This window comes from Arachis hypogaea, chromosome 9, assembly GCF_003086295.3.
Source record: "Arachis hypogaea cultivar Tifrunner chromosome 9, arahy.Tifrunner.gnm2.J5K5, whole genome shotgun sequence".
In the NCBI taxonomy this organism is placed as follows: domain Eukaryota; kingdom Viridiplantae; phylum Streptophyta; class Magnoliopsida; order Fabales; family Fabaceae; genus Arachis; species Arachis hypogaea.
Window position 1 is genome coordinate 43473689 of NC_092044.1, and position 8560 is coordinate 43482248.

At 38.5% G+C, this 8560-nt stretch overlaps 1 non-coding gene across 1 annotated transcript; it reads left to right on the plus strand.

Annotated features, from left to right (window-relative positions):
- Positions 1-5694: 5694 nt before the first annotated feature.
- Positions 5695-5798, plus strand: LOC112714201 (small nucleolar RNA R71). The gene has a single exon (XR_003159156.1). It is a non-coding gene; the product is annotated as a small nucleolar RNA R71 (small nucleolar RNA).
- Positions 5799-8560: the final 2762 nt, after the last annotated feature.

The following is an 8560-nucleotide window of genomic DNA, read 5'->3' on the forward strand; positions in this document are numbered from 1 at the left end:
TGAGGTACAGTAGAGCTCCACACCCTTAATCTATGGTGTGTAGAAACTCCACCGTTGAAAATACATAAGTGAAAGGTTCAGGCATGGCCGAATGGCCAGCCCCCCAAAACGTGATCAATAGTCTCCTCAGATGAAGAATAAAATAAAGCTGAGACCTAAGATGTCTAATACAATAGTAAATTATCCTATTTATACTAGACTAGCTACTAGGGTTTACATGAGTAAGTAATTGATGCATAAATCCACTTCCGGGGCCCACTTGGTGTGTGTTTGGGCTGAGCTTGATCTATCCACGAGCTGAGGCTTCTTTTGGAGTTGAACGCCAAGTTGTAACGTGTTTTGGGCGTTCAACTCCGGGTCGTGACGTGTTTCTGGCGTTTTACTCTAGACAGCAACATGGAACTGGCATTGAGCGCCACTTTACGTCATAAATTCCCGAATAAAGTATGGACTATTATATATTGCTGGAAAGCTCTGGATGGCTACTTTCCAACGCCATTAAGAGCGTGCCATTTGGAGTTTGGTAGCTCCAGAAAATCCATTTCGAGTGCAGGGAGGTCAGATTCCAACAGCATCAGCAATCCTTTGTCAGCCTCCTATCAGAGTTTTGCTCAAGTCCCTCAATTTCAGCCAAAAATTACCTAAAATCACAGAAAAACACACAAACTCATAGTAAAGTCCAGAAATGTGAATTTAACAAAAAAAACTAATGAAAACATCCCTAAAAGTAGCTTGAACTTACTAAAAACTACCTAAAAACAATGCCAAAAAGCGTATAAATTATCCGCTCATCACAACACCAAACTTAAATTGTTGCTTGTCCCCAAGCAACTGAAAATCAAATAGGATAAAAAGAAGAGAATATACTATAAATTCCAAAATATCAATGAATATTAATTCTAATTAGATGAGCGGGACTTATAGCTTTTTGCTTCTGAACAGTTTTGGCATCTCACTTTTTCCTTTGAAGTTCAGAATGATTGGCTTCTCTAGGAACTTAGAATTTTGGATGGTGTTATTGATTCTCCTAGTTAAGTATGTTGATTCTTGAACACAGCTACTTATGAGTCTTGGCCGTGGCCCTAAGCACTTTGTTTTCCAATATTACCACCGGATACATAAATGCCACAGACACATGACTGGGTGAACCTTTTCAGATTGTGACTCAGCTTTGCTAGAGTCCCTAGTTAGAGGTGTCCAGGGCTCTTAAGCACACTCTTTTGCTTTGGATCACGACTTTAACCACTCGGTCTCAAGCTTTTCACTTAGGCCTTCATGACACAAGCACATGGTTAGGACAGCTTGGTTTAGCCGCTTAGGCCTGGATTTTATTTCCTTGGGCGCTCCTATCCATTGATGCTAAAGCCTTGGATCCTTTTTACGCTTGCCTTTTGGTTTTAAGGGCTATTGCCTTTTTCTGCTTGTTTTTTCTTTTTCTTTCTATTTTTTTTTGCAAGCTTTTGTTTTTCACTGCTTTTTCTTGCTTCAAGAATCAATTTCATGATTTTTCAGATTATCAATAACATTTCTCTTTGTTCATCATTCTTTCAAGAGCCAACAGTTTTAACATTCATAAACAAGATAAAAAATATGCACTGTTTAAGCATTCATTCAAAAAACAAAAAATATTGTCACCACATCAATATAATTAAACTAAATTCAAGGATAAATTCGGAATGTACTTCTTTGTTCTTTTGAATTAAAAACATTTTTCATTTAAGAGAGGTGAAGGATTAATGGAATTATTCATAACTTTAAGACATAGTTACTAAACACTAATGATCATGAAGTAGAGACACAAAACATAGATAAACATATAATATAAAAACCGAACAGCGGAAAAGTAAGAACAAGGAATGAATCCACCTTAGTGGCGTCTTCTTCTTGAAGGACCAACAATGTCCTTAAGCTCTTCTATGTCCCTTCGTTGCCTTTGTTGCTCCTCCCTCATTGCTCTTTGATCTTCTCTTATTTCATGGAGAATGATGGAGTGCTCATGATGTTCCACCCTTAATTGTTCCACATTGTAGCTCAAATCTTCTAGGGAAGTGTTGAGTTGTTCCCAATAGTTGTTGGGAGGAAAGTGCATCCCTTGAGGCATCTCAGGGATTTCTTGATGATGAGCTTCCTCATGCATCTCTTGAGATCCGTGGAGGGTCTCTCTTGCTTGCTCCATCCTCTTCTTGGTGATGGGCTTATCCTCTTCAATGAGGATGTCTCCTTCTATGATAACTCCAGCTGAGTAACATAGATGGCAAATAAGATGAGGAAAAGCTAGCCTTGCCATGGTGTAGGACTTTTCGGCTATTTTGTAGAATTCATGGGAGATGACTTCATGAACTTCTACTTCCTCTCCAATCATGATGCTATGAATCATGATGGCCCGATCCACAGTAACTTCAGATCGGTTGCTAGTGGGGATGATGGAGCGTTGAATAAACTCTAACCACCCTCTAGCCACAGGCTTGAGGTCCAGTCTTCTTAGTTGAACCGACTTGCCTTTGGAGTCTCTTTTCCATTAAGCTCCTTCCACACATATGTCCATAAGGACTTGGTCCAACCTTTGAATAAAGTTGACCCTTCTAGTGTAGGGGCGTTCATCTCCTTGCATCATGGGCAAGTGGAATGCCAACCTCACATTTTCCGGACTAAAATCTAAGTATTTCCCCCAGACCATTGTGAGATAATTCTTTGGACTTGGATTCACACTTTGATCATGGTTTCTAGTGATCCATGCATTGGCATAAAACTCTTGAACATTAAGATTCTGACTTGTTGCATGGGATTGGTTAGGACTTCCCAACCTCTTCTTCGGATTTCATGTCGGATCTCCGGATACTCATTTTTCTTGAGTTTGAAAGGGACCTCAGGGATCACCTTCTTCTTTGCCACAACATCATAGAAGTGGTCTTGATGGCTTTTGGAGATAAATCTTTCCATCTTCCATGACTCGGAAGTGGAAGCTTTTGTCTTCCCTTTTCCTTTTCTAAAGGATTCTCCGGCCTTAGGTGCCATTGATGGTAATGGAAAAACAAAAAGATTATGCTTTGATCACACCAAACTTAAAATATTGCTCGCCCTCGAGCAAGAGAAGAAAGAAGAGAAGAAGAAGAAGAAGAAAATATGGAGGAGAGTGAGGGAAGGTGTTTCGGTCAAGGTGGAGAAGAGGGCGTTTGTGTTTTGTGAAAATGAAGTAGAATGAAAGGGTATATATAGGGAGGGGAGTGGGTGTAGTTTCGGTCATTTAGGGTGGGTTTGGGTGGGAAAGATTTTTGAATTTTGAAGGTGGGTGGGGTTTATGGGGAAGAGTAGATGTATGTGAGTGGTGAAGGGGGTAATTGGGAAGAGAGATTTGAGGTGATTGGTGAAGGGTTTTTGGGGAAGTGTGTTTATTGGAAAGAGAGAATGAATGTTGAGAAGAGGGGAGAATATGTTAGGTGGGGATCCTGTGGGGTCCACAGATCCTGAGATGATCCTGTGGGGTCCACAGATCCCGGGGTGTCAAGGATTTACATCCCTGCACCAATTAGGCATGTAAAATGCCTTTGCACACCATTCTGGCGTTTAAACGCCGAAGTGATGCACACTCTGGCGTTCAACGCCCATGTGTAGCATGTTTCTGGCGTTGAACGCCAGTTCCATGCTTGTTACTGGCGTTCAGCGCCAGCTTTCCTCAAGGCATATTCCTGGCGTTCAAACGCCAGGATGTTGCTTGTTTCTGGCATTCAGCACCAGAAACATGCTCTATTCTGGCGTTGAACGCCAGCCAGATGCACCTTACTAGCGTTTAAACGCCAAAAAGTCCTTCCTCCAGGGTGTGATTTTTCTTCTGCTATTTTTTATTCTGTTTTTAATTTTAGTATTTTTTTCGTGACTCCACGTGATCATGAACCTAATAAAACACAAAATAACAATAAAATAAAATTAAAATTAGATATATAAAAATTGGGTTGCCTCCCAACAAGCGCTTCTTTAGTGTCATTAGCTTGACAGTGGGCTCTCATGGAGCCTCACAGATATTCAGAGCATGATGAGGGCCTCCCAACACCAAACTTAGAGTTTGAATGAGGGGGCTTCTCAACACCAAACTTAGAGTTTGGTTGTGGCCTCCCAACATCAAACTTAGAGTTTGACTGTGGGGGCTCTTTTTGACTCTATACTGAGAGAAGCTTTTCATGCTTCCTCTCCATGGTTGCAGAGGAAGGTCCTTGAGCTTTAAACACAAGGTAGTCCCCATTCAATTGAAGGACTAATTCTCCTCTGCTAACATCAATCACAGCTTCTGCTGTGGCTAGGAAGGGTCTTCCAAGGATGATGCATTCATCTTCTTCCTTCCTAGTGTCTAAGATTATAAATTCAGTAGGGGTGTAAAGGCCTTCAACCTTTACTAACACGTCCTCTACTAATCCATAAGCTTGTCTTACTGACTTGTCTGCCAATTGAAGTGAGAATAAGGCAGGTTGTACCTCAATGATCCCCAGTTTCTCCATTACAGAGAGTGGCATAAGATTTATGCCTGACCCTAGGTCACACAGAGCCTTGTTAAAGGTCATGGTGCCTATGGTACAGGGTATTAAGAATTTACCAGGATCTTGTCTCTTTTGAGGTAGAGTTTTCTGAATCCATGTATCTAGTTCACTAATGAGCAAGGGGGATTCACCTTCCCAAGTCTCATTACCAAACAACTTGGCATTCAGCTTCATGATAGCTCCTAGATATTGAGCAACTTGCTCTCCAGTTACATCTTCATCCTCTTCGGAAGAGGAATAGTCTTCAGAGCTCATGAATGGCAGAAGGAGATTTAGTGGAATCTCTATGGTCTCTATATGAGCCTCAGATTCCTTTAGGTCCTCAATGGGGAACTCCTTCTTGTTTGAGAGACGTCCTAGGAGGTCTTTCTCACTAGGATTTTCGTCCTTCTCCTCCCTTGTGCATTCGGCCATATTGATTACTTCAATGGCCTTGCAATCTCCTTTTGGATTCTCTTTTGTATTGCTTGGGAGAATATTGGGAGGAGTTTCAATGACTTTCTTACTCAGCTAGCCCACTTGTGCCTCCAGATTTCTAATAGAGGACCTTGTTTCACTCATGAAACTTAAAGTGGCTTTTGACAGATCAGAGACTAAGTTTGCTAAATTAGAGGGGCTCTGTTCAAAATTTTCTGTCTGTTGCTGAGAAGATGATGGAAAAGGCGTGTTATTACTGAGCCTATTTCTTCCACCATTGTTAAAGCCTTTTTGAGGCTTTTGTTGATCCTTCCATGAGAAATTTGGATGATTTCTCCATGATGAGTTATAGGTGTTTCCATAAGGTTCACCCATGTAATTAACCTCTGCTATTGCAGGGTTCTCAAGATCATAAGCTACCTCTTTAGTACTGTTGGATGCATTTTGCCATCCATTCAGACTTTGAGAGATCATGTTGACTTGTTGCGTCAACACTTTGTTCTGAGCCAATATGGCATTCAGAGTATCAATTTCAAGAACTCCCTTCCTCTGAGGCGTCCCACTATTTATGGAATTCCTCTCAAAAGTGTACATAAATTGGTTATTTGCAACCATGTCAATAAGTTCTTGAGCTTCTTCAGGCGTTTTCTTTAGGTGAATAGATCCACCTGCAGAATGGTTCAATGACATCTTGGAAAACTCAGATAGACCATAATAGAATATATCTAATATGGTCCATTTTGAAAACATGTCAGAAGGACACTTTTTGGTCATCTGCTTGTATCTTTCCCAAGCTTCATAGAAGGATTCACCATCTTTTTGCTTGAAGGTCTGAACATCCACTCTAAGCTTGCTCAGCTTTTGAGGAGGAAAGAATTTATCCAAGAAGGCCGTGACCAGCTTATCCCAGGAGTCCAGGCTATATTTAGGTTGTGAGTCCAACCATGTTCTAGCTTTGTCTCTTACAGCAAAAGGGAAAAGCATGAGCCTGTAGACTTCAGGATCTACTCCATTTGTCTTAACAGTCTCACAAATCTGCAAGAACTCAGTTAAAAACTGGCAAGGATCTTCAGATGGAAGTCCATAAAACTTGCAGTTCTGTTGCATTAAAGCAACTAGTTGAGGCTTAAGCTAAAAATTGTTGGCTCCAATGGCAGGAATGGAGATGCTTCTTCCATCAAATTTGGACGTTAGTTTTGTGAAGACACCAAGCATTCTCCTTGCATTATTGTTGTTGGGTTCGGCTGCCATCTCCTTCTATTGTTCAAAAATTTCAGAAAGGTTGCCTCTGGATTGTTGTAGTTTAGCTTCTCTTAGTTTCCTCTTCAGAGTCCTTTCAGGTTCTGGATCAGCTTCAACAAGAGTGTCTTTTTCCTTGTTCCTGCTCATATAGGGAAGAAGAGAATAAGAAAAGAAAGAGGAATCCTCTATGTCATAGTATAGAGATTCCTTTATGTTAGTAGAAGAAAAAAAGGGCAGAGTAGTGAAGAAGAATGGGTAAGGATAGAGGTGGTGATCTGAGATGAAGAGAGATGAAGAGAAGTGTTAGTGAATAAATAAATAAATAGATAGAAGGAGAGATAGAGAATTTCGAAAATAATTTTGAAAAAGTGGTTAGTGATTTTCGAAAATTAAAGATAAGATATGATTAAAATTAAAATTTAAACAATTAAAAAGAATTTTTTTGAAAAAGAGGGATGTATTTTCGAAAATTAGAGGGGGAAAAGTAGTTAGGTGGTTTTGAAAAAGATAAGAAACAAATAAAAAGTCAAATAGTTAGTTGAAAAAGATATTAAAATCAAATTTGAAAAGATAAGAAGATAAGAAGTTAGATAAGATATTTTGAAATGAAATTTTTGAAAAAGATAAAATTTTGAAAAAGATATGATAAAAAGATAAGATATAAAAGATATGATAAGATATGTTTGAAAAAGATTTAATTTTTAAAATTAAAATTAATTACTTTACTAACAAGAAACTACAAGATAAGATTCTAGAATTTAAAGATTGAACCTTTCTTAGCAAGAAAGTAACAAACTTCAAATTTTTGAATCAATCACATTAATTGTCAGTGTAATTTCGAAATTTTTGAAATAAAGATAAGGAAGAGATTTTGAAAATATTTTGAAAAAGATTTTTAAAATTTTCGAAAAAAAAGAAAAAAATGAAAAAGATATGATTTTTGAAAAAAAAATTTTTGAAAAGATAAGATTTTTAAAATTGAAAATTTGACTTGACTTACAAGAAAGAACTATTTTTGAATTGGATAGAAAATAATAGTAATTGCATTGAAACTTGAGGTACAGCAGAGCTCCACACCCTTAATCTATGGTGTGTAGAAACTCCACCGTTGAAAATACATAAGTGAAAGGTTCAGGCATGGCCGAATGGCCAGCCCCCAAAACGTGATCAATAGTCTCCTCAGATGAAGAATAAAATAAAACTGAGACCAAAGATGTCTAATACAATAGTAAATTATCCTATTTATACTAGACTAGCTACTAGGGTTTACATGAGTAAGTAATTGATGCATAAATCCACTTCCGGGGCCCACTTGGTGTGTGTTTGGGCTGAGCTTGATCTATCCACGAGCTGAGGCTTCTTTTGGAGTTGAACGCCAAGTTGTAACGTGTTTTGGGCATTCAACTCCGGGTCGTGACGTGTTTCTAGCGTTTTACTCCAGACAGCAACATGGAACTGGCGTTGAGCGCCAGTTTACGTCGTAAATTCCCGAATAAAGTATGAACTATTATATATTGCTGGAAAGCTCTGGATGTCTGCTTTCCAACGCCATTGAGAGCGCGCCATTTGGAGTTCTGTAGCTCTAGAAAATTCATTTCGAGTGTAGGGAGGTCAGATTCCAACAGCATCAGCAGTCCTTTGTCAGCCTCCTATCAGAGTTTTGCTCAAGTCCCTCAATTTCAGCCAGAAATTACCTGAAATCACAGAAAAACACACAAACTCATAGTAAAGTCCAGAAATGTGAATTTAACATAAAAACTAATGAAAACATCCCTAAAAGTAGCTTGAACTTACTAAAAACTACCTAAAAATAATGCCAAAAAGCGTATAAATTATCCGCTCATCAGTAAGCATTTTGAGTTTGGCAAGGGAAGAGGAAGAATGGGAGGAAAATGACAACAATAGAGAAGATGAATTACAAGGTTGTAAAGTTCCTTTTCCTCTCATTGGTTTCCAGCACTTTAAATTGCATGATTGTCTTTATCTTCTCTGTATGCATGTGTGGTATGAATAAGCATAGCCTGAATTTTGATTTGCAACATGTTGCTGTGACATTATATTATGACTACCAACTTGAGTTTTGAGAAATCAAAATCAATAAAGCATCATGATCATAAACAAACAAGGAATTAAAGAAGAACTTAGCATGTGCATACAAGTATTGGAAGGCTAGTATGATTAATTGTTGCTCAATTGCATTAGATTTTATTTAATTGATGTTTTCATCTAGTATATTTTGTGAAATATTTGGAAATCATGAAAACCTTGAAGAAGCAAATGCAAATAAGGCAAGAAAAGAAAAAGGAAAGAATAGGAAAGCTGAAGGCTCTGAGTACCAATGACAATTCATTTGTTAAGTACTTGTGGTGTTT